A 27,893-nucleotide genomic window follows, 5' to 3' on the forward strand; every position below is an offset into this window, starting at 1 on the left:
TAAAAACTACTCTGTTAAAAATACTTCTCAGTTAATCAAATGACTTTATCTTTAGTAAAAAAATACTACTGCTCATCACTCCCTAGTTAGTTATATGGCTCATTATAAGCAATAAATATAAGCAAAACTAAGCAATAAATAAAATATTGTTGTTCAAAGTAGTTACAATTATCCGCAAATCAAGTGATTCTTTAACTGCTTTTTTTCAACAATTATCTTGTTAGCTCTAATTGTCAGCTAATCAAGTGATAGTTTACCTTATAAATGTGCTAAATTGAACTCTGACTGCATTTGCTTCACCCTAAATGAGTTTTAATATAGTTATAATCTTTTAAAAATAGACCTTTTAAGTAATTTTCATCAAGTGCGCATTGCTTCATCGATTTTTAAGAGTAATGACATTTTTGAAAGTCTAAATATAGATTATTTATATCCATTAAAGTAAGCTTAAGACGGAGCAGAAATTTCATAATTCCCTTTTCATAGCTGAATTCAGCTAATTGAAGATATAATTGATTTATCGTATTTATTTACATATATATATATATATATATATATAATATATATATATATATATATATATATATATATATATATATATATATATATATATATATATATATATATATATATATATATATATATATATATATATATATATATATATATATATATATATATATATATATATATATATATATATATATATATATATATATATATATATATATATATATATATATATATATATATATATATATATATATATATATATATATATATATATATATATATATATATATATATATATATATATATATATATATATATATATATATATATATATATATATATATGTGTGTGTGTGGATATAATCTTGTGGGCTGAGGAAAAGATTGTATCTTTTATTTTCCAGATTTTTTAAAAAAAAATTATCCCCCCCCCCAGTTGTTTGTTACTTTTTTTATTATTATATTTCTTTCCACCCCTTTTTACATATGTCTGTAATTTTCCTTTGTTTTATCTTCATTTTTATATATATTTTACATATATATATATCATGCGGGGGGACGCTTGGGAAAATTGAGCAATGTGACTCCTTGGAACGGCAGCCTCCTAGTTTAGTCGATTAGGAGGTGTTTTTACAGCAATAATGAAAACGAGATTCCACAAGACATCATAAGGGATGCAGGACGTATGCCTCAATACTCGACCGTATCGCATCCTGCATTCGCGCTAGAAGTGGCCAAAGAGGGCACGCATCTTGCATTTGTATTTTTTTTTTTGCAGCAACAGATAATCATTTTGCTTTTATTTTTTATCACTTACTAACATCAACGTTGTACATACTCATGTAAAATTTCGTTTTATTCTGTCAACTCTTTTTAGGTGTCATAATAAATAACCATCTTCTCTTCTTCGAGGAAACGAATCTAATTAATAGTAAGATATATTTCGTCATTCTATTTTTTTTTTGTAAAAAAAAGAAACCCTTGCAATACTACTGTATCTAACTTTCCTAAAAGCCTTTTTATCGTGGAAGCTATATAACTGGTCAGACCAATGTCCCCTTAATAACACTAGAAATACAAGTAGAACAGAGACAAATGACACCCATGAACGAAGCGGGATTCGAACTTGAGATCTTCCTGGTACGATGCTAAATCTTTGATCACCATACTGGCCGATCTGCTTATTTCGCCACTTTATTTTCGACCGTCTGTACTTCATCCCAGTTTCGTCATTCTAGTTAACAATCTCCCACTATGTACAACGATTTCGAGTTTAAACATTTTCGTCATATTTTTTGGAGTCCCCATTTCGTCATAAATCACGGGATTTCGGGACGAAATAATTCTCAAAATCTGTGACGAAATTTAAGAAGATTCAATTTAGCAACATATTAAGATTTCAGCAAACTTGAACGAGCGAAGGCCAAAAGGTCTGAGCGAAGGAGTATTAGGTGCATTTTGTTTTAATTTTTGAAACGCGAAAATTAACAATATAATCTCTTTAGTGAAAAAAAATATGTAATAGTTGTACTCCGCCTCCCAAAGAGGTGACCAGAGTTCGATGGTTGGTCGATACGAATTCTACACCCAACTGCAGGGCTGATGTAAAATATCCTTAGAAGTAAACGGATCATGGGTGGTTAGAGTCTCCTTGCCATCTGGCTGATGATTGAGGTTTTTGTGGTTTTCCTTTCCATGCAAAGCAAATGCTGGTTAGTTTCATCAAAAATTCCCCCACGAAGGGAAATTTCTCCCATACTTGATCCGGAAGTTCGTTTGTCTTCTGGTTTAGGTTCAGAATTACAAGGCAACGGAGTTGAACATTGGTAGGCGTAAATTCAGAATTGGGTCGGCTCTTCAACGACGGTTGTAAAGTAAAATAAAAATCAATAGCTAACCGTGAGAGGTTTTCCTTTTCATATAACGCAAATGCGGGTTAGTTTAATCAAAAGTCCTCCACGAAAGCAAATTTCTGCTACTACTTTATCCGGTAGTTCGCTTGTCTTCTGGATGGGGTTGAAAGTTACAAGACTACGAACTCGAACATTGGTAGTCGTAAACTCAGAATTGGGTTGGCTGTTCTACGCCAGTTATAAAATAAAATAAAATAGGCGTGCTCGAACTTTCATTCATGCCAGAAATCAAAAAATTTCTCAAGTACCTTTAACCATTTCAAGTTCAATGATAGCAGGGAGTGTTATCATAATCAATAAGCAAATGCAAATTGTGTTCGATAAAAACATTCTTTTTCCATTTGAAACTGTAAGGGAACGCCAACCGTTGATGAATCCCATGTTTCAAATGTCATGGTGATCCTTTCAAGAAATAAGTAAGCAAAGCAACTTTTGGCGGTGTCTTTGACAAACGGATAAACTCACCAAATAATACCTTTTCCGGAATGCATACTCTGTCGTCATTCAAGCGTTGTGATAAGAGACCGACATTTAATCTCCTCAAATAATCGCCCAGTCAAGAATCTACACACTCAAATGGATTTTCTTATTTTTTTTTCAATGATGGAATAACAAATGGTAGTTTAAAAATCTAATTCGGTAAACAATACTATTATTTTCGTGAATTACGTTGAGTTTTTCATTAAATTCTAATTTGATTTGTTAGACAAAAAATGTTTTCTAAAACTTAAAACACTAGGATGAAAATCCCCTTTATACCACCGATACCGCTATTTTTTTTTGTGCGCAAAAACTAATCCATTTCGAAACCTGAAATTACGAAGGTGTGTAGAAATATTTATAGTGCGCTGGGAAAAAAATGGACCACCCTGAAAAGCTTTTGGTCTAATGATAGGTTTTAGGTCTCCATTTTAATGATTCAAAAGGGTAAATTCACATAGGCGAAAATAAGTTACAAAATCAGACACAAAAAAAGTTCTTTCTTTAAATGAACATAAACCTTTTTTTCGACGGATTCGGATTTCGGACCCCAAAATATAGGGACAGCCTCCCTCTGGAAAATAGTGTCCCTATAGTTTGATCAGAAGAGTTATCTAAAGTTTGGACCTCCTAATAGTAATTTTAATTTTTACGATATTAGAACTGTTTAAGCGAATTTAAAAAAATTTTGCAACACAGTTTTAACTTTCATTTATCCAAAGATAATTCCATGCAAAAAATAAATTTTAGTAAATATTCATTATTTTTTATTATTTTATTAAGTAATAGTCGAAAAAATGTTGAATTGTGAGGTATACAGTTTTTTACGATATAGAATGTTTTTAAATCACAATTTTAGTGTATTTTTTGTCCAAATGAGCAAGTTTCAAAATGTAATATATATATAAGGGGGTCGCATAAATGTTGCGACCAACTTCTAGGGGAATTGGGCGCTTCATCAGGATTAGAATTGCAATGGAATATAGTCGAAAAAGTCGTTATACGCTGCTAGGGACGCTTCTGTCTCACGAACTGTTTCGTCGTATGATTCTAACAGGTTATTCTAATAGGTGAATGACCGATACTGATAGCGACCGTTATAATAAAGAAGCGTACGGTATTTCCAAGCATGGGTTCCTATCAAATTTTGATCTTGATGATGCATCCTAAGTACTACTCCCCTAGAAATATGTCGCAACATTTACACAAAAAATAGACTTATACATTTTGGCAAAAGAAAAAAAAACTAATAGTGTCATTTTGAAAAATGTACAGATTTAAGAGTAAAACTAATTTCAGATTTGAAATTCCCACACCAGAATTAAGCTAGACGAAGTATTTGTATAAATGCCAACCTGCTGTGTAGGGGTCAGGGAAATGGCCTTGCATCAGAAAGGTTCTGGGTTCGAGTCCCGGGCAAGGCATGGATGTTCTTTCCTTCTCTGTACTAACTGTTCTTACTGTGTGAGCAACGTTGGACCACCTGATAGGGTGCCCCTGTAGAAGTGGCCAATAAATCTGCCCTTTAGATGCCTGTATGATGTAGATCATTCCTCTGGCGGATATCGGAAAAGTATTTGCATAAATGCAACAAAAAACTTGTTCCCCAGTTCTGTAAACTGCTTAGTTGGTTTTAAAAGTTACCATGCAGACAGCTACGCACCTGACAGAAATACAACTTAGTTGAAATTTGGCGAACTGAAAATGCTTTCTTTTATTTAATTATTCAACAGGAGTATTTTTTTTTTCAAGTTCCAATTTTTTTAAATTATCGCAATTTTGTAAGCGCTTTTTACGCAATTGATTATTTAAGATTTAAATAATGACTGTTCATTTGATGTCTCAGAAAATTTCATTTACCACTTTCTCGAGATCTTTATTTTATAAGCTCGAGCTTAAGTTGATGCCAAAAGTGAGAAAAGAGAGAATGAAGGAGTGATTAGATCTTGCTAGATAAAAACATCAACATTTATATTAAAATATTGAAATTTTTAAAAACGCGAAAGGAACTTAATCCACGACAAATAAAACCGTTACAAATTTGAGCTAATTTAACGGTTTACATATTGTTAATGAGTAACATTAATTGTAATTAATTTCTTCTTGTTGAGTTATACCTTCCTTACTTCTAAGTTTAATATTCTTCCAAGCATAGTTGATTATTTTCTAAATCCAGATAAATCCTCTTCAAGTTATGATTAACATATTAAAAAAATGTTCTTACATAAATTTATAATTATTATATCTTTTATTGACAAGATTACCTTTATTCAATTATTTATTAAAAATTATTTGTCTTTTAGGAAGAAAACAGCGACAAAATAAAAGCAGTCACGGCGGTTGGTGAGCAAGGGGCGGAACATATAATAAAACAAATGGCCTTACATATTTTTAGTTATGCAACCCAAGACTTAAAATAAGTTGAACCATTTATATTTGCTTAGAACGCACAAAAATTACCTATATATTTATATTATATAAGAAGAAAACAATTCTGTTTATAGACATGTTTGGAATTCTTGTATTTCAATAAAAGTTGCGTCAATGGTTTTACAATATCGATTTCATTGAGTATTTGTTCAATTCATTCATTAAATGACTTCAAATTTTGATGAATGGCTAAAGAGTGAGGAATTCTATGGCTGCTATTGGTGGAGTATGCAACTGTATTGTACCACGTGATTCTAAGACAAATATTAGGCTTCAGACTTGTATCAAAACAGGTAATAGCGTGGGGGAAGACGATCTTCTGTTCAAATAGACTGAGCACGTGATTGTCACTCATGTAGTGGAACCAAACAATTGCAAATAAGTAAAAGGCATAAACTGTAAATAATTGATAAAAAAAAATATAGACGTTCTTTTTAATGTTTTTGTATTGTCATCTTTGATATGCATTTGACTTTCATCATCTCTAACAAAATATATTTAATATTATTTTATAACCATAGTTGAACAGCGAACTCAATTCTGAGTTAACGACTACCAATGTTTAACTCCGTTTGCCTTGTCATTTTGAAACCAATCCAGAAGACAAGGGAACTCCTGGGTTAAGTATTGGGAGAAATTTTGCCTTCGTGAAGGACTTTTTAATGGAACTAACCCGCATTTGCGTTACATGGAGAGGAAAACCATGAAAACCTCCCACGGTTAGTGTGACGGTATGGTGACTCTAACCCATAATCCGTCTACTACTGAGGATATTTCACCAGTGCGAACAGAGTGCGGAATTCGTATCAAACAGCCATCGCTGGGATTCAAACCCGGGGCACCTAATTGGGAGGCGAACGCTCTATCCCCTGAGCCACCATGACTCTATCAAAATATATTAGGTTTAATTCAAAATATATTAGGTTAGGCACCGGAAAAAAGAGACCTAAAAAATAAAACTAAGGAAAAAAGCACCAACAAAACTCTCCATTTTAAGAATTGTATGAATTTAACGGCTTATTTAATTCGGGCATTTGAGCCAGAATTTAATGTAATGAAATATTTATTCGAAGGAAACCAAATATTTTTTTTAAAAAGAATTATTAATATTTAAGGATTAATTAAAAATTTACAGAAAAGACTTTCCTCACTTCATAGTATTTAACAAACTGATAAGGACTCTTAAGCCGTTCTAAAATCGTTGCAAATTTCAATAATTGCTCTTATCGTATTTTTTTAAATAAATAGTATACAAATGATATGATACTTTGTGAACTAATAATTTATCATTTCTGTCTATAACTAGTGTGCATTAGCTATTAAATTATATTTTTTGTTTACATTGCAAAATTAAGCTCCTGAGAAACTTCGTTTATTTTATTCATTTCTTATGACAATACTCCGGTATAATATATAATTGCATTAAAAAATATATAACGTTCTTAAAGTCCCTATCAGCCAACTTCAAATTAAACTTGGTATTTTAATTAAGTTAAAAAAATAACCAATTACCTTCGAATAATAATTTAATTACACTGAATTCGAGTTCAAAATTGAAGAAATGAAATTTACGCAAAAATAAAATTCGACTGGACATTACAATCAGGTTATGTTAGGCTTTCCGTAAGGTAATGAACTTAGGTCATGGTGTAGTTGTGTTTTCTCAAATAAACCGCGCAATATGACTCAATTAGTTCATCTTGAGAGGTGAAAAATACTAGAATTTTTGAGTTAAAAAGCTCATTGGTGCCGCTATCTATGCATGAATGAGATTTTCCAGTCTAATAATCCAGGGTCACCAATTTATTTTATTTTATAACCGTCTTACAGTCGTTGAGTAGCCCATCCAGTTTTTGGTTTACGCCTACTAATGTCCAACACCGTAGCTTTGTAATTTTGAACCCAATCCAGAAGACAAAGAAACTCCTGAATCAAGCATTGGTATAAATTTGCTTTCATGGAAAACTTTCTGACGGAACTAACCTGCCTTTGCGTTACAAGTGCAAAATCCGGAGAGGTAAACCACGAAAACGGTTCCACGGTTAGTCTGCCGGCCATTGGAGTCTAACCCATGATCCGTCTACCACTTAGGATATTTAACGTCGGTCGGTGCAAGCCATGGCTGAGATTCGAACCTCGTTTAACTCATTGGAAGGCGACAGTTCTATCCCCTGAGCTACCACTCTCAGGTATTTTATACCCTTTTATATCCGTCGTTGAACAGCCGACCCAGTTTTAGGTTTACGACTACTAATGTTCAACTCCGTAATCTTGTAATTTTGAACCAATCCAGAACACAAGGAAACTCCTGAATCAGTACTCCTGATCAGTAGAAGAATGATTTGTTATGGGAACATGGAGGACTTTGCTACTCGACAGATTTAACGTGCATCAGTCTACACGGGGAGTCTTCGGTCAGCAGGGATAGAACCCGCGAACTCTTGAACGTGGACCCAGTGCCCTACCAACCAGACTATCCCGGCCAACTCTCAGATATTTTATTTTATTTCATAACCGTCGTTGAACAGCCTACCCAATTTTTGGGTTTACGACTACTAATGTTCAACTCCGTAGCCTTGTAATTTTGAACCCAATCCAGAAGACAAGGGAACTCCTGGATCAAATATTGGGAGAAAGTTTGCCTTCGTGGATGACTTTTTGATGGGACTAACCCGCATTTGCGTTACATGGAGAGGAAGACCTGGCCAACCCTCAGATATTGAAAAAAATGAAGGTAGTATTGAGGACCGTTGGAATTCGAACCCTCGATTAGCCGATCATGACATAGACAGATTTTCCCCTTCAGGTAAAGAATGTACCCAACTGCTAGGATGGAAGTCGCTTTAGAAGATGTTCATTACATACTTATCACTATAAGATTATTAGACATCTGCTGCTGTGTTAAACTTCCGATGGAAGAAAATTAAAATATGAATTTGTAAACCTCATCATGTAGCTTAGCTTAAAGCTTTCCAAGAACGCTTGCTCGAATTTCCTTGGTTGCGGATCTAGATGCAGCAGATAAAATTCCTTTTGTAAAACCGTATGAGGCGAAAACAGTCAATAAATGATTTTTCTCGCAGTGAATACCATCTTTTCTATGGGTATTTGACCGTTTTTTTTTATTGTGGAAAAAAAGGCAATTAAATAAATTTTTATTTTGAAAGTGCATTTTTAACCACACCATTGAAAGAGGACACAGGAAATTAATGAAAAATCATAGCTAATAACTGAATTATTATTATGTTATCTTTTAGTTTATATTTCCAAAGTCAAAGAAAATATTTTAAAAATGTATTGCTGGTTCTCTTAAAATCTCTCTTATGAAAATAATATTTTTTATTCATAGTCAGATTATTTTGAAAAATGAAGATTATTTTTTCAATTTAAGTGAAACTGTTGAAAATCACTGGAAAAAAAAAAGCGTATGCCTGGAAAATAAGCTTTTAGACAAGTGATTCTAATACTCGTCTGGTATTTCACAAGATATTATTCAAATTTCAAAGTTAAATAGTTTTTTGCTTTAGAAAAATGTGATATGTTCATGTATTATATTAACGCTTTCATCAGGGAACAAAGCCACGCATTTGTACTTCTCTACGAATATTCTCATACAAGTCGAAATTTCTAGTTAAAAATATTCGAAAAAGTAAATCCTTTTTACATGATAAATCATTCGTTTTGTTCTTCTAGTCTAGACAGTATAGATTTTTTTTCTAAGTTCTCTCGAGAATTTTTTTGAGATAACTATTTTTTTTTCCATTATACTTTTCAAGATGTAATCATAAATTCGAACTTTAGATCAGTTAATAATATTTATAATTATCCAAGAAAAAAAAAAGCTAGGTGAAAATTTTTGTAAAAAGTTTTGGAAGTATGATTATTTATTATTTATTTTACATGTTTGAGCAATAGTTGCGATTATGGCATGCTCTTTGTTAATGTCATGAAAAATATTAAGATAAATATTTATAACTAATAGAATGTTCGCTCTTCGTCCGGGGGGGATTAATAAATCAGTATTTAACAACACTACAAAATCATGCAGAAACCTGTAAAATATATACCAACGCTAATAATAAAGCTAGATGAATTTCAATTTTTTATTTATCTTCATTTTTTGCCCAATCCGGTAGCTTTACGTTGTTTTCAAATTTTTTTTTATTGCCTTTGATAAATATGTTACCAAACAGTAACATTTTCAGATTTATTAAAAAAATTGATCTGTAAGTTTTAATCACACACAAAACTAACTTTATAATACTTACGTACTTTGAGTTTTTTTTAACACCTGATTTACAAAATTTATCACGATCACAAGTTTTCCCTTGATTTGACTTTTTGAAAATTATTTCAGTTTTATTTTATTGATTATTGGTGACATTTCATTATTTAGGCTATTCGAAAAATATTTTAAGAGCCTGAGTAGTAACACGATGATCACGTGACTTCCTATATCTTTCGAAATCCTAATCAGCTTATGTCACGAAGAATTATTCCCCTCGATATTCAGAAACACTAAAATTTATAATTACTGTTGGATATGATGCACATAAGAGTCTGTAAAATTATTTTTGCGGAACAGTTTAATTTAAGATGATTAAAAGATCATTCATTTAAGATTTATCATTAATTTAAGATTAACTTAATAATATTCTGATAACCACTCTAACACTTAAGCATACAGAATAGATTTTACTAAAGTAAAGACATAGAAGCATTAAAAAAATCATTCCTTATGCTATTTCGAATTTTATACAATTTATTAAATCTGTATATATATATATATATATATATATATATATATATATATATATATATATATATATATATATATATATATATATATATATATATATATATATATATATATATATATATATATATATATATATATATATATATATATATATATATATATATATATATATATATATATATATATATATATATATATAATATATATATATATATATATATATATATATATATATATATATATATATATATATATATATATATATATATATATATATATATATATATATATATATACATATATATATATATAATATATATATATATATATATATATATATATATTCAAAATGAAGAATAAAACAAAGAAAAATTATAGACATATGAAAAAAAGGGGGTGGGAAATAATAAGTAAAAAAAACAACAAACATTTTATTTAAAAAAAAGAAGAAAAAAAAAAAGTGAAATGTTAATTAAAAAACCGGAAAAAAAGCCGGAAAAAAAAGATATAATCTTTTCTTCAGCCCACACGATTATATCCGCAAAACAGAGTGCTTTTCTTAACTTTCTTAGTGTTTTCTTGTATTTATTTATTTATTATATATATATATATATAGTATATGTATATATATATATATATATATATATATATATATATATATATATATATATATATATATATATATATATATATATATATATATATATATATATCGAACAGCTTGTATAAATTTTCCACAAATAATCAGTAATTAAAACAAAAGAAGAAGTGAAAAAAATTACTTAAAATTGTCATAACTTTCGAATAAACTGGAATGACGAAAAGTAAATTAACGTTTAATTCAAAAATGATAATGTCCCTTTCTCCACGTTGAACTTGCAATTATAGCAGAGTGCTGTTTTTGAAGGCTGTTTTTCGAAGTCTCTGTCGTAATATGAAATGATGCTTTTTTGCGAATAATATGCTATTTTTTAATAACTGCTGTGAGTTTGCTACTGTTACTCTTGACTGTTTGGTCAAGTTTAGCCCATCTGAAGCTGTCTGCGTTTATTTTAAAAATGGAGCAAAACGTCAATATGGAGAGAAGCCACAGTTTTGTGAAAATGAAAAGTGTTTGTGGCCTAACTTTTTAATATTTAAAAACTTACTCCAATGCTGTATTACCTGGCCTCATAAAATTTGCAAAAACTGAGAATAAGGCGGTGATTTTGATAATTTTCATCTAGGTGGAAAAACGTCACCAAATTGGCGGTTTTTAAAAAGAAATTTTGTCTGTTTGATTTGTCTGTTCTAAAGCCCAGATTATTCTTCATGGCAAGATTATATATATAGTTTAAAATCATCGCATTGCTTCAAGTGTAAGGTACCTAAACTATGACTTTTTTATTTTTTGGCAACAAAGTTTCGAAAAACAGCGCTAACAGCTGGTAATTCCGAAATTAATTATCGAATGTTGAATGTTTTTTATTCCATCGTACTGCCTGCACAATGGACTTAAAAATATATGTATACCTATATTTTTCCACAACTTCGTTGTTCTAAAGATTTTATTTTTCTAGTTTTTGCGCAGAAACACAAAATGAAACGTAAAGTTAAATATCAAAAACAGTGGCTCTATCAATCTTCAAAATAGAGCGTTAGTCATGCTAATTATTCTAAATCAACTCATAAATTTACTCATCATTTATTTGGAAGACCCCTCTACTCATAAAAGTTACCTTCCTTTCTAGCTTTGAAATTGTTTAAAGCTCAGACTATTTATTTATCGACTCAAGGCGACCCATGGAACGAACGAAATAATATAGTGCTGCCATCTTTTGAGGAGAGAGAGTTGCATGTCCATTGTCCTTGGTCACCAAAGTAGAGGGAACAAGAGAGATATGTTCTTTGACACCGACAGGGTTCCAACCCGGGATTTTTGTGCTCATAATTTACTAATGTCCTCGTGGAAAAGATTGTACACCTCTGAATCTAATTAGAGTAGAATAATTTATATAATAACCGTATAAATTAACGGTTGATTCAACAAATTTTTCTGAAGTTCGTTGCAATTACAAGCACTGGTTTTTTATTTTATTTTATTATTATTTTCATTTTCACCGTATAAATTAACAGTCAACTCCACTAAATTTGCTGAATAGTGCGGATACTGAGCTTTTTAATCAAAGAAGAGAGGTGGCCGTATGATATAACGGCAAACTCATCGAAATTTACGGAAGTTTCTCAAATCGCTAGTGTATTTTATTCCTGAAAGTATTAAAAATCAAGAATATTTTTAGAGTTTCTCAATCTTTATTTAAAGTTATGACACTTTAGCTTACTTGATACCAAGGAATTAAACTAAATGTTGACTTCTATCTTATGCTTCACTTTGCACTAAAAATTCTTATTCATGCCTTATTCCTCATAATTTCTTAAATTTCTACACGGAGAAAAGAAAATCTTGTAAATTACTGTACAATATAGAATTACATTTCTGGTTAAATAAATAAATAATAATTAGGGTAATCAAATCCAAAGTATAAGGTATTTAAACCATTCAATAGGTAATTTTTCCGTTCATTGGTAACGGTTTACTGGAAATCAAAGTTGGATACAAGCCCCGTGGCAGAATCGTGGCGACACGGCGACATTGTCGCAGAACGTTACAGAGTTCTTGCAGAGAAATTTTTCCTTTACAAAGTAAAAAAATTTGGTTTTCTTTTCTGCAAAAATTTTCGAAATTTTTTTTCTCTCTAAAATTATATTTAAAAGAATTCTTTTTCATGCATCGAAGGGGAAAGAAATGTTCTTAATTTTTCGATTCTTATTTGAGAAGCATGAAAAATAAAGAATATTGAAGTAAAAAATTTCTTTTCTGCAGAAATGTTAGAAAGATTTTTTTCCCACCACAATTATACTCAAGAGATACCTTTTTCACTCATCAGAGGGCAAGAAATGCTCGCGATTTTTTTAAATTTCCTTTTGCAGGGATGAGATTAGCCAAAAGACAAAAAAGCTGAATTTCCACGATATTAAATTTTACGCAAGCACAGCCCTTTAATAATAAATTCCAGACAGTTTAAGGTAATAAATAATGTGTAGACATACAATTGTGTACTAATCTATTATTATATAAATGATTACATTGATACTTAACATTTAATAAAAATAAAAATTACCAATTGAAAAAATAAAGCTGGAAATTATATTTTTCCTTCAGTTCACATAAGAGACAATTATTACTTGAAAAACTACCTGGTTTAGCAGATTAAAACTACTGAGAATATACATTAATATTTCATTTCTTTTAATAAATACTGTTATGTGATTTATAGCAAATATATCAGTAATATTACTTTTTAAATCATATTGGGAAAAAAAAACTTTAACAATGGACCGAGTCATTATGTTCATATTATAGTCTAATCTAACTAGAGCCCTCTGAAACATATCAATAACAGTGAAGTAGAAATATATAGTAACTCCTTAACATACAAAAATTGCTATTTTAGTTTGACAAATTACATGACAATCAGCAACTGTTTAGATAATTGTTTTTTATTTGATAAGAATTTTGCATTTTATAGCATAAATAACAGCAATTATAAATGAAATTCTGATGATGAGTTAATTAACTCTTCATCAGAAAAAAATTAATTAAATCCCTTTTTAAGTGATTGCTTTTGTTTGCTATATCTTTTATGTTTTGCTATATTTAGTCGTTAGTCCATCTTCAAACATCTTGTGACAAATCCTATTTTTTCTTCTTTGCAAGCACAGAATGTTAGTTTTGAATATATTCCCTTCCAGTTTCTCTGATGTTGTAACACTTACATATACTAATAATCGTCGTTAGAAAAACAGTCACCTGTATAGTAACTAATTTTTAAAAAAAACTTACTTCTTACAAGAATCGCGATAGTTGATCTTAAAATTGCGTGAATATGAATAACAATTATATGAATATGAAACTAGATATACGATTTTGAAAATGAGAAAATACAAACTGGGATAGAGAATTTTCAAAATGCGTAAATACAAATCACGATTCATAATTTTTAGATCGTATAAATAAGAATTATGATGCATAATTTTTAGAATGCGTGAAGGCGAATCCCAATGCATTATTTTAAAATCACATATAAATACGAAAATTAATGTTTGATGATATAAACCGCATGAGCAAATCAAGACATTGAATTTTAAAATTGCGTGAATACGAATCGTTACATAGGTTTTTAAAAAGGAGTAAATACGAATCACAATATTGGATTTTTAAATCTCGTAAATAAGAATCGCAACGTACAATATTCAAATCGCGTGAATAAGAATCGCAACACGCAAATATGAAAAGCTATGTTTGATATTAAAATCGTGTGAATAAGAATCGAGATATTAGCAGATTCCAGGCTTTGGACCTCTAAAAGGCTTGTCAGAAGCAGCGTCGTTTGAACTACAAAAATCGTATCTATCTGGAGAGCGGGTAAAAAATTCGGAGAATCTTAACTGCTGCGTGTAAAAGGGGAGAAAATAGCTAAAATAAGTAAAAATGAGAAAGGATTGGTAGCTATGTAGTTTGAATTTTCTGTTTCTCTTTGAAAATCGGTGAATTTTCTGAAAAAGCAGAATACTTAAGAAAAAAAAAAAATTGAAATTTTTAGAAAATCTGAATTTTTGATAAAAAAGCTGAAATTCAAGAGATAAAAGTTAAAAAAGCGGAAATACGCTAAAAAGCGGAAAAATCTCATCCCTGCTTTTGGGAAAAATAAAAAATTTTGGTTTTCTTTTCTTTCACTGATTTTACGATTTTTAATTATTATTTTTCTATGTGATGATGATTTAGGAAATGCGAAAAAAGAAATAATTAGTGTGTTTTCCTCTTACAAAATGAGAGAATATCGCCCATGATATTAGAATAAAAAAATATTACATATTCATTATTTAAAAATACATAAAATTTTATTATATCCAAATAGGCTTTTCTTTGTAAATACAACGTTTCTGTTACATTAAATTTAATTAATAACTTGCATATTAGTTATTATTAAAAGTATCTTGCAGAAAAATATTAGTGCTAGAGAAGATTGTCGCAGAAAGCCCAAAAAAATTCTGCCACAGGGGATACAAGGATCAAAACTACTGGTTTTCAAAGTTATAGTTCTTTTTACCACACATTTAGTAAATAACAAACAATGATTTTTATGCCATGCTGTAAGGTATCATGATAAAATAATGAAATTTTATTAAAATTTATAAAACCTTAATTTATTGTTAATTTCACCAAAATCATTACCAAATCACTTCGTTAAAAATTAACGAGCTTTTTGGTGTTCCCACTCACGGTAAATCTTACCATATTCTGGTAGTTTTGAGCATACTTTTTTTTTTTCAGTGTAAATTTATTGTTTTTTTCTCAAATTTAGCCTTACTTTTAAGAACTATTTTGTAAGCTGTTAGAATTTTTTAAAAAAAAAAAAAAAAAAATCATTAGAAGAAATTTATTGCTCTACAGGTAAAATTTATAATAAAGATTTTATGTCGAAATTAATCGGATGCATACCTTAAATTAAATTAAATAATTTACTTTCCCATTAATTACTAAGAAATGTTATTAAAATATTTTTTCCTTCAAAGCCCTTCCTTTTCATTTGTAGGAATCAGTGCAGTCGTAATTTAGGAAAAGGAAAATGCAAATGTCTTAATGTAGAAAAATGAAAACGCCGAAAAAAAAGAAGAAAAAAGAATAGTTTTCTAAACGGATCAAGTTACTTATTAAAAATGTTCTTTTATAACAAGCTTTTATCTGCTATTTTTCAGCATTTCCAAAATTATAAATGTTAGAAAATAGTAATTATAAAAGAACAAATTATAAAATAACTATCGTCTGATACCAAAGAGAAGAAGACAAGGATATAGAGGGAGGAAAAAGTAAAAAAAAATTCATATGATCACGCTATGATAGCTGACAGAATTATCCACGACTTCCGGCGTGTGTTCACTTTAGTAGTTATTTGGTGCCCATGACAATGAAATGCTAAATTGTCTATTGAGGCTCATTCATCGGTGAAATGAACTCTCGGACCCAGACACTCTCCATCATTCCGTCAAATCTTTTGAAAAGAGTCACTTGTCGCCATTTTGTCCAAGTCTTCCGACAGAATCCATTCCTTCCTGACGCACTGTTCTTTTTCTATGAAACCCAATAAAGGTTGACACCCGAAGATTGAGATACACAATTAACCCTTTTTTTAGCATAATTCTAATTTTAAAAAATGCTTTAACACTAGAAAGACTGAAACTTAGTATTGCCCAAAAGCAGTCAAAATGACTGCATTGTGAAAGAATAACTAATGTGTAAAGAAATTTGTTTAATTGATTTTTAATATTTTTTATATTATTTACAGTTACATAACAAGTTATTAGTAAATATTAACAGTAAAAAAATTTACTTCACTTGGAAGGAAAATATTAATTTATGCATTATTATTTGTACATTTTTTGCAAATGAAAAAGCAGTCAAAATGACTTCCTTTTAGGCAACCTAGTGTTAAAGGTGTCATTTTAGTCAGCAGAATACCTATGGTGTTAAAATGTGTCATTTTTAAGGAGCATTTTCTGAAAATATATACAAGTTTGAAGTTTTTTTTCTTTCTCGTATTAGTTGAAAATTTTCATCAACTTAATTTAATTTTATAGCCGTCACTGAACAGCCGACTCCATTTTGGGACAATGTATGTTAAGTTTTAGAGATAAGCTTTTGAAGGTTTGTGTAACTAATAGGTTTGCAAGTTTATCAAAGCAAATTTTAAAATGTTGAAATGCATATGTTATGTTTCTTTCACTGCATATAATGTTCTTGTATTTTGATATTTTTGCAAATTATTTATGACAAAGATCTGGCATGCATCGCTAACAAAAAAAGATAAATTTGTTTTTGTTTTTTATTTTAAAACGAAAAAGTTAAATATTGAATTGATAAAAAAAAATTACAGTTCATTTTGATAATATTTTCCTTTCTAAATTTAAGATAAAGATATTTTCGTAGAAAATATTTTAAAGGCTCGTTAAAAAAAATTTTTTAATGCAATTTTTATTGGTAATTTATCACAAATATAAGAATAACTGGATAAATGTAAGAACAACATAATTCAACAAATGATAAAAATAAAGACTCATCCCCCTCTTTAAGTTGACCACCTGACTAAGTGGACTACAAAAACAATGCACTAAGATTGGTCAATTTACGTAAGTTTTACCGTAAACTGATAAAAGGCATTTTTTCGATCTCTTCTTATTTATTTTCATTACTTTATACTTAAATGAGTAAAAGGAAGATAAAAAATTAATAAGTTGAACAATAGAGAAGATATCTAGAAAAGAGAAGTTTACTTGTGAGCCCGATGAACAAATAATGTCGTGTAACACGTATTATTTGTTCATCTTAGAGATTAAGGCACACAACTACAGGACGATGGCCCAACTTCTGTTGCGTCTGTAGGTAGATGTTACACAATCTTCTATAACCTTGTAAAAAGACACTGAACATGCCTAACCTCTAAGTTTCACGTTTACCATAAAAAAAGTCATATTTTTTGCAATAACTTGGACTTTAAAAACGAGTTTTTTTTAGCTAATTATAAAAAATAATTTGATCTATTAATAAGATACCCATTTCGAATGTCGTCGATTTTTGTAAGACATGCAAATTGGTTTCTTAGAATTCCTTTAAAAATCAATCTCAAGAGAACAGTTTTCGAATCCTCTCCGTTGTGAATCTTTGCTTTAGAAGAAAATCTTTTGAATCCTTACTGTTGGGTGAAATCTTTTGTTTAATGAAATCACTTCAATCATTGTTGTTGGGTAAAACCTTTTGAATTTTTAATCGATGAATCAGCTCTTTTGAATCTCTACGATTGACTAAAATATTTTGAATCTTTAATTTCGCTTGAAACCTTTTGTTTAAGGAAATCATTTGAATCATTGCTGTTGGGTGAAACATTTTGTGTCTTTACCGATGAAAGACTCTTTAGAATTCTTACTGTTGACTGAAATCTCTTGAATCTCTGTGATTGACTAAAATATTTTGAATCCATAATTTCGGTTGAAACCTTTGGTTTATTGAAATCACTTGAATCATTGTTGTTGGATGAAATCTTTTGAGTCTTTACCGATGAATGATTTCTTTTGAATCCTTACTGTTGAGTGAGACCTTTCGTTTAATGAAATCACTTGAATCATTGTGTTGTTGGGTGAAACCTTTTGAGTCTTTACCAATGAATAAATTCTTTTGATTAGTCACTGTTGAGTGAAACCTTTTGTTTAAGGAAATCGTTTCAATCATTGCTGTTGGATGAAACATTTTGAGTCTTTACCGATGAAAGAACACTTTTGAATTCTTACTGTTGACTGAAATCTCTTGAATCTCTGCGATTGGCTAAAATATTTTAAATCCTTAATTTTGGTTGAAACCTTTGGCTTAATGAAATCACTTGAATCATTGGTTGAAACCTTTTGAGTCTTTAATAGATGAAGGAACTCTTTTGAATCCTTACTGTTGAGTGAAACCTTTTGTTTAATGAAATCACTTGAATCATTGGTTGAAACCTTTTGAGTCTTTACCGATGAATGAACTCTTTTGAATCCGTACTGTTGAGTGAAACCTTCTGCTTAATGAAATCACTTCAATTATTGCTGTTGGGAGAAACTTTTGCGTCTTTAATAGATGAATGAACTCTTTTGAATTTTCACTGTTGGGTGAAATCTTTTGTTTAAGGAAATCAATTGAATCATTGCTGTTGGATGAAACTATTTGAATCTTTAGCGATGAAGGAATTCTTTTGAATTCTTACTGTTGACTGAAATCTTTGGAATCTTTACGATTGACTAAAATACTTTGAATCCTTAATTTCGGTTGAAACCTTTTGTTTAATGAAATTACTTGAATCATTGCTGTTGGGTGAAACCTCTTTACGTTTTTACTGGTGAATGAAATCATTTGAATCTTTATTGTTGAATGAAACTTTTTGAATCGTTAAGATCGACTGAAATATTTTGAATCCTTACTTTTGAGTGAAATATTTTGTGTAACGAAATCGCTTGAATCCCCCCCCCCCTCATTGTTGTTGGGCGAAACTTTTTTCAATCTTTACTGTTGTGTGAAATGTTTAAACTTCTTACTATCAGCTGAAATCTTTTGAAACCTTACTCTTTCGACAATTCCTGTGTGTGAAAACTTTTAAATCTTTACTGTTGAGTGAAACCTTTCGAATCTTTATAGTTAAGAGAAATTTTTTGACTTGTTGTTTGGTAAAACCTTTAACGTCGCTTTTCCTTCATTATCATCAATAAGTATAAAAAAAAAATTCCTCTAAAAAAACAATCCGAGATCCATATTGAATGTCATCTTAGTTGAAAGAACGAATCACTAGTCGAGACTCTTACCGAAAATTTAATCAAACGAGGATGGTCCTTGATGATTGGTGAAGTTTTTCTAAAATCGCTGTCTGAGTTGGAAAAGAAGACTGAACAAAAAATTCAGCAAATCGAATGCTGATAATAAAGGCTTATAATTAAGTCCCAAATTTTTTTATAACATTTTTGGTCCCCTTGTCATTATTTTTAGGGCTTTTTTTTTTTTTTTTTTTTTTTTTTTTGAAGTTATACTTCTTATGCGATTTCCAACAAGGTTGCATTAAACGTTTGACGCTTTTAGCGTATTTTTATTGGCCGGGAAATCACGTGGTAGGATCCAGTTTTCCCTCATTCATTTCCATGTTGTTTTGGTTCTCACTGGCATAAAATAATAAAAGCATTGTTTTTCCATAAATATATTTTTAGTTTGCTTTGATACACATATAATTTAATAGGGTAGTATTTTTGAAGTTTTACTTCTTATGCGACTTCCAACAAGGTTGCGTTAAACGTTTAATGCTACATTTTTATTGGCCGGGAAATCACGTGGTAGGATCCAGTTTTCCCTCATTCATTTCCATATTGTTTTGGTTCTCACTAGCATAAAAATAATAGAAGTCATAAAAGTATTGTTTTTCTATAAATATTTTTTTAGTTTGTTTTGATACATATGTAATTTAATGGGGTAGTATTTTTTATTTTCAAATTTAGTGGATAACAATTGTAAAAAATGAGTGAAAACAATCCCGAAAATGCGACGGATTTAAGGTTATGTCAAGGTACGCCTCTTGTGAATATCAATTGATTGTTAGGTTTTCTCTTCTGAAATTACATTATGACGCATTCACATACATTATTAATACAAATACATTTTCCAGGGCGAGACGATGAGGCAACCACAAGCACTTCCACTGGTTCAAGAGGTCCACCAGGGAAAAATGCACGATATTACCATGATTACAGAACACGGAAGCGAGAGGAGCAGGAAAAAGAGTCGTTGAATAGAACTAGTGATCCTTCTACGACTGCTGACTCTTCTACAATTAACGTCGCAGGTTGCGAAGTTTAACTTCTTCCGCGCGGAGGGACTCCACGCACTATTTTTTTAATTCTTTAGGTATAAAAAAAAAACTCTTTGCAAAGCTTGAGATGCATGATTTCAAAAATGGATGCAACTCGAAACGTGTGTTTACTGAAATATAAATGGCAATAACTGCGCCTTTTCAATTTTCAACCCAAATTTAACAGCTATACGTGTTTACTCTTTCTTACTTAATCACTAGGGGGGTTAAGTCCCGAACTTCGGGGTCGGGGTGGATAGATTTAATTTCAAACGCTTTTTCTTATTCAGAACTCGAAACGAGTTTTAAAACTCTAAATACTTACGATGTAAATTTACAACCATGATTACAAATTTATAGCACTCGTGGCGACCTTGTAAAAACAATTGCGGAGTTCTAAAGTTTTTTCAAAATAAAGACTAATTTAATAAAATGTGCCAAGTGATTCATACAAATGGACGATGTCACATTGAGCATTTGTTGGGATTCATTAGCTAATTTTTCAAAAAAAAAAAAAAAAAAAAAAAAAAAAAATAAGAACAATTCTCATAAAAAAGGAATAGACTTCTATGTACATTTTCTAAAACAGATGTGCCCATTTTCTTAAACACGCATTTTAAGCTGTGTCCATTTTCTTAATCATGTATTTTGAGCTGTGTCTACTTTCGAAAAACAAGCATTTCGAGCTGTGTCTATGTTCTAAAACACGCATTTCGAGGTATGTCCACTTTTGTATACACACACTTTGAGCTATGTCAACACTTTTGTTTCGCGCATTTCGAGCTGTGTCCACTTTTGTATACACTCATTTTGAGTTATGTCCGCACTTTCGTTACGCGCATTTCGAGCTGTGTTTAGTTTCGTAATCACACATTTTGAGCTGTGTACAGATTTAAGAATTTACCGACGATATGTAATATGAAATTTAAGGGAAAAAATGAGGTTTTATACAAGTTATCTTGTCTCTATAACGAAAAATATATATAATATTCCAGCTATACGTCTATTGAATAAAATTGTTGTGTTATCAGACATATTGTTGTGTTTTTAGTTGCAATTGTTATTTAATAAGAAGTGCATATATTTCAGTTATTAAAATTTATTCCTTATTTTAAATCAAATATAAATCAACATTAATCCATAAAATACATTAATTTATGCAATTATAAAGTATTTAGTTTTAAATCTCTTTTAATCGCAACATTTCACTTTCAATAATATGTAAACACAATGCCTGCAAATAATTTAAAAATGAATATTGTTATTTTTTGAAATTTACGTAACTTATTATGCCATAATCATAAATTTCTTGTGTGTTTGTTCCTGTATATTGATAAATATAAGGGAATGTGTTTGTTCCTGTAAATTGGTAAAATTTTTGGAAACCATCGGAAAGTTAACACAGAACTAGAACTAAGATCAGTTTATTTAGTTTTTTCTATTTTTTAGATTTCTCTTATGCTGATTTATCCTTTAATGCTGCTGCCATCTATTGTAGAAATATAAAACTAATAATAACTTATGAAAAAATCGATAGCGAAATTAAATAAACATAAGATTTCAGTAGCTTGGCTGCGCCACAAAATCCACATCTGCCTCTTCTTTGTATTCAATTCTAAGTTAGAATAAGAAATCAATCTCTTAGCCATTTCTTTCTATTGATCAAAGGAATTCAACCATGCGAAATAAAAAAATAATAAATGAAACGATTTAAAAAAAAAAAAAGACAAGAAATATTATACCCCCTCTTTATTTAAAAAAAATTTAATTTTTATTAATACGAATACAAAGGTATTTAATCAAAATTAAAATCGACCAATCGAATTTTAAATATTTTTTTCAATTTTACTACAATACAATATATGTGAAAAAATGTTCTTAATTTTTTTAGAGTAAAATAATTAAATTGATTGTTCTAGTACAATCCTCAGATTTGTGTTTTGAGGAAAAGTCATCAATATCTCAAAACATGATAAATAATATATATCATTGATACTGTAATACACGGTTGTAATTGCGAATGAATAGTTACATAGAGAAATACATAGAGAAAATAAGTAAAAAGGAATTCAGTTTACACCACTTTTTACCTTTTTAGAAGCGCAACTCATCCCTTGAACCGGTCTAAACCGGAGATTCATTAAAGCTGTGGTAAGAAAGGATTTGTTACATATTTTAATGCTTCTAAAAACTATTTTTTTTAATAACAACAGTTTATAGAGCATAAGAAATTACTGAATCATTTTAACATTAATAAAGCTATTCAACACACTATCATATACATACATGGTGACCTATGGGGCCACATTACAGCCCCCCCTTATAGGCCTATTATTTCCTCTGGTAGGGTACACTAGTACACAGCAATATAATATGTTGTCTAGTTTGAATGTTATGGTTCCATAACTATGTTCAATTTGCAGGTCGAAAAGGAAACTCTACACTGCTTTAAAACTCAATTATTTCATCTTGAGCATTTTTAACATTGTAAACGAGAATTCCTCACCGTCTGTTTCATTAACATTTACGTCAGGGGTCATTCATAGCAAATCTGAAAAAAAAGAAGAAAAAAAATAGCAGAACTCATGTTTTTCGTTAAAAAAAATTTGGCACGTCCAATCAGTCCTTGATCGATGACCGACCAAAAGACCGCCAAGTAATGAATTGGCTCTTCCCTCCCCCCTCATTTCCACGGAAGGCCCCTTAAATTTATTTTCTCGTGATCCCTGTTTAAAAAAAATGACCGCTTCATCTACGGTCAAGAGATGTCACAAATATTATTGAACACGGAACGATCATGGAACATCCTGTCCATCCATTACAGCTGTCGACATCTCAACAGGCTGGCAGAATGATAGAATAGAATGTTCTGGAACAAAATGATAATAATAAAGAAAGAAAAACATTGCATAGGGGGTAACGGTGACCATATAACGGTTAAAAATAATAATAATGAAATAATGAAAAAAGTTAGAACTTTTTCATGAATGAATGCGTGTCTCTGAGGCAGGAATGATCGATCTGGAACAGGTGAAATAACAGTGATTGATAACAGCATGCTCGAAGACACGTGACTTGTGTAATAGTTGACTTGTAGTCAAATAATGAAACAAGTTTAATAAATGAATGAATATTGCGTTTATTTATGTTGCTTTAAATGTGAAATGAATTACTCTTGCAGTGACAAATATACGCAGATCAGATTTAGGATAAGAGCATATAAAAGCTTTTGCTTGCGTGGAAAACTGTTTGTTCACCTCCTGTTCCATTTTTTTTTTTTTTTTTTTTTTAGAGAATAAAGAATTGAGAGGCAGAAAGTATGTAGAAATTTAGACTATGAAGGAATATCATTCTGAGCTCTAATAAGAAAAAAATATATAATTTCTTAAATTTCACATTCAAAATTCTTTTTGACCTATAAGTGTGTTATAAATAAATGTTGTTTGACCTTTATTTATCGTAATTAATATTTTATAACAATTTAAGCAAGAGGAGGTTAATTCACTTAACCTCATCTAGCTCAAATTATTATAAAGTATTATACAATTCAATTGTATCGCGATCCAAAAAGGAAAATATCTTATCTATCTGAATAAACTCATTTCTAATGAAAGAAATATCACGTACCAAGTATAAATTTTAATGGTCCCAAGGGTTGACCTCAAATTAGCTAATTAATTAATACTCGCTATTAATTATATTACAGTATGAGACACAAAACACACTTTTTCTTAATAAACAAACCTTTTCTTCGACAGATCTGGATTCTTGCTCCTGAAAATATGAGGGAGGCATAATCTGGAGAACATGGTTTCCATGATTTAGTCAAGACGTAAAAAATTTAAATCCTTTTATGTTAATTTCGTTTTTAGCGTATTTCGCCGTTAATCGGAAAATTTTAAGCAATTCGAAAAATTTTGTATACAATTATAAATACCCTAAAGATATGGAGATCTAAAAACAATCTGGAAAACATGGTTTCCATAATTTAGTTAGGACGGCGGTCAAAAATTTAAGTCCTTTCATACTAATTTCGTTTTTTTGCTTATTTCGCCATATGTATAAGAACTTTAAGCGAATCGAAAAACTTTTTGTATACAATTATAAAATTCGTTTAACTTGGATAATAAATGCAAAAAAATTGCTAATTTGTTTAATATAGTCGAATAGTGAAAAGCATACAAGTTTTTACTCCATTTTATGCAAATACTAATTATGCAAATTTTAAAGACGAAGTAAAAAAATTGAGTGAAACCGGTCCAACAGTTTCTAATTTATAAAATTTTTAATGAGTCATATTTTTAAATTTCAGTTTCTAACGAACTATTTGTTCTATTTTGTTCAAATTATGTTTTTCATTTAATCAATGTTGTAAGAATTTGTTAACCTTTTGCTAGTTTTTGTTGAAAGTAAGTTTTTCGACCTTTAATAAATAACATAATAAATGTTAATAATAATCATCATAAAAATTAATAATAATCATTAAAAATTACTCATCCATGGAATTATCTTTCTGTTAACGAATTTTATAATTATGTACTAATAATATTCGATTTGTTTAAAAAGTTTCTATGATATGGGGAAGTACGTGAAGAGCGAAATTAACATTAAATAAAATCAAATTAACAAATATTTGATCATTCGTAACTTAACTATTGGAATCATATTTTCCAGATTGCGGCTGCCCACTATATTTTGATGGTCAAGAATCTAAATATGGTGGGAAAAAAAGTATATTTTTGTTTCTGATATGGTAATTTAATTGTAAATACTAAATAGTTAGCACATTTGAGATCAAAACTCATTAAGATTTTCACTTCGTTAAAATCCGATCATTAGATCAAAAGTTAATTTGGGTGATACTTTTTTCTTCTTTCACAATACGGGTTATTAGATACGTTATTTTGTTTATGAGAGAATCATGTAGAATTTTTCCAAAATGGCACCTACCTGTTTTAAATTTTAAGGAAAATTATTAGACTTTAAAGACTATTTTAAAACTATCAGCTATTTTAAAATACTATTTTAAAATTATCAGCAAAATTAAAATTAGTGACGAAAAAGTTACTGGTTATTATATGTTTACCTCTTTGTTTCGCAATAAGTTCTTTGTAATAGTTATAATTTCTCTTAAATTTAATTCAGATCTTTAATTTTTTTTTTCAAATTAAAGTTATTATTTGGAAATATAACCTTTTATGGATGGGTGGTCTAATGTAAACAATAACAAGCGTCCCTAAACCGGAAGAAATTTAGAAAATTTCCGGTGTATCCCTCCGCTTATGTTATGACTACGAGGCGATGTGTGAACAAGCCTAATATTCTATGCAGTTTTGTTATTGTAATTTGGGTTCAAATCTAAACATAATTGTACCATTCATAAGAGCTTTCAGAAATGTATTGATTCTCAGAGGTCGTAAGGCCAAAAAAAATTTGGGAAAGTTAATATCTCATTGTGAATAATTCTTAAGGTTTGCCATGTTTTGTATTTTATCCCTTATTTGGCTGCATTTGAATAAAATGTCGCCAAATATATCTTTAAAAATATCTTTTTAAGTTAACCTAATTAGAAAATATTCTAATGATTATAATATTAATATGATAATGCTGAAGTTTAAAGGCTGAAAGAAAGAACCAGGTACATGTGAAATACTGCAAAAGATATGATGCAATAATATGATGGCTCGTTTCTTCAATCTGCGGCGTAAAAATATATCGGAAGCAGTAACCCGGAAGTCTTGAAAGAGCAATTTTACCACTAGCTCCACCACCCTTAGCTTTACACGATCACCCATCCATACATGTATGGCAAAATGAACTATGAAGAGATCTTTCTGTCTCGTCCAAGAACTTCATAAAAAATTATCAAAACATAGGTATTGTTTGATACATTTTATTTTGTTAAAAAAAATTCTCAACTTCTGACTTTAATCATCTCGCGTTTTCTCTATTAAATAGCGTTTTAAACTTATGTAAAAATTATCGAAAAATATTTTTCTCAGTTTCCCTTCTTTATCCAAATACAAAACTTTCTCAGTTTCTTGTAGAATCTTGAACAGCCCTTCTGATGGCTCTGCAGATGTTCCAAAGAATTTCTGAATGTTGTAAACGCAATAGCTTCTTTTAATTTGAACGTCTTTGTAGGAAAATACCAGATTTACAACTTGATCCCACATTTCATTCTGAAACAGTAAATAGATTTCAAATGCCATGTGTCTGCTGTATGTTAAACGAAAAGTGTGGTTTAGAAAATTCGAATATTCTGATAGGCTCTTATGTTGCTTCTTCTTACTTCCAGCCTCTGCTACATTTAAAATAAAATTTTCTAATCGTTTGACATGTTCTTTTGTTAAATCTCTGCAAAGAACTTTGCACAATGCTCGAAGGCACAGCGTGGTGTGTGGTTGCCCGACCTTTAACGATACTGTCTCTGATATTGTTTTGGAAATGTAAGTTGAAAAAGACCATAAACTATTGGCAATTACACAGATCGTTCTTCTGACAATTTCGCCATTTTCAATTAGCTCTCGCTTCTGGATTAGTTCGATGATTCCGCCGGCATATTTTAGGCCGCAGTAATGAAGGCTTCGAAGAAAATATTCATCACACTGGGGATAGTTGGAATGTTTGGTGATATTCCAAAGCTGGCAAATCTCTCTTTCGATGATTTTAGAACAATCTTTAGGAGATGAGCTCTGTTTTTCTATTCTGCCTCCGCATTCAATGATTTGATTTTGCAGATCGTCTTCACCGATGATTTTGAGTATTTCATCTGCAGCAAATTCTTGCTTCCAGATAAACCAATCCTTGATGGTGCTTAATTCAAACCATTCAAAGTAGTTGTCCAGGTGAAGTTCATTCAATGGAATTGAAAGACCTTGAAAATAGTCAATGAATTCTTTCACTGAAATAAATACATTCAAAGCTTCTTCCTTGCATCTCTTTGTATTGTAGTTTCGCGAATTTGAAGCTATTTTTTGAATTTCAGATTTTAATGTTTCGCTGATGTTATCGTCGATTACATCGTAAATAACTTGTGTATAGGTGTCACTCCCAAATATTTCTTTAACCAATTTATCTGCTTCTGTTTGATATTCTAAAAGATTCATTAAAAATTCTGAAATGATTTTGAACCTATTTTCATGCAAATTATTTTTTAATTCTTCCATTTCATATGTAAAGAATAATTTTGCTTCTGCTTTTAGAATAGCCCATATTTCAGGTTGAGGAGGCACTTTCAGAATTTCTTGACACAAATGAGCTGATTTCAGAATGAATTTCAATCGAGACGCCTCTAATTCATTATCAACAATATCGAACAAATGAAAGTTCTGCAAGTGACTGA

General features: G+C 30.1%; 1 long non-coding RNA gene across 4 annotated transcripts in view; it reads left to right on the plus strand.

Moving 5' to 3' along the window:
• Positions 1 to 21,080, plus strand: part of LOC122272026 (uncharacterized) — a 32,870-nt gene extending 11,790 nt beyond the window's left edge. For 2 of the 4 annotated variants that reach the window (XR_006226738.3, XR_015434893.1), the window contains exon 2: positions 5,209 to 5,667. This is a non-coding gene — a long non-coding RNA (uncharacterized LOC122272026). Of the gene's footprint in view, positions 1 to 2,647; positions 2,842 to 5,208; positions 5,668 to 20,365 lie in introns of those variants that run through there. The other 2 variants (XR_015434892.1, XR_015434891.1) reach the window with 2 other exon arrangements.
• Positions 21,081 to 27,893: the final 6,813 nt, after the last annotated feature.

This window comes from Parasteatoda tepidariorum, chromosome 6 (assembly GCF_982258835.1).
Source record: "Parasteatoda tepidariorum strain Cologne lab strain chromosome 6, Ptep-v5.0, whole genome shotgun sequence".
NCBI classification, from domain to species: domain Eukaryota; kingdom Metazoa; phylum Arthropoda; class Arachnida; order Araneae; family Theridiidae; genus Parasteatoda; species Parasteatoda tepidariorum.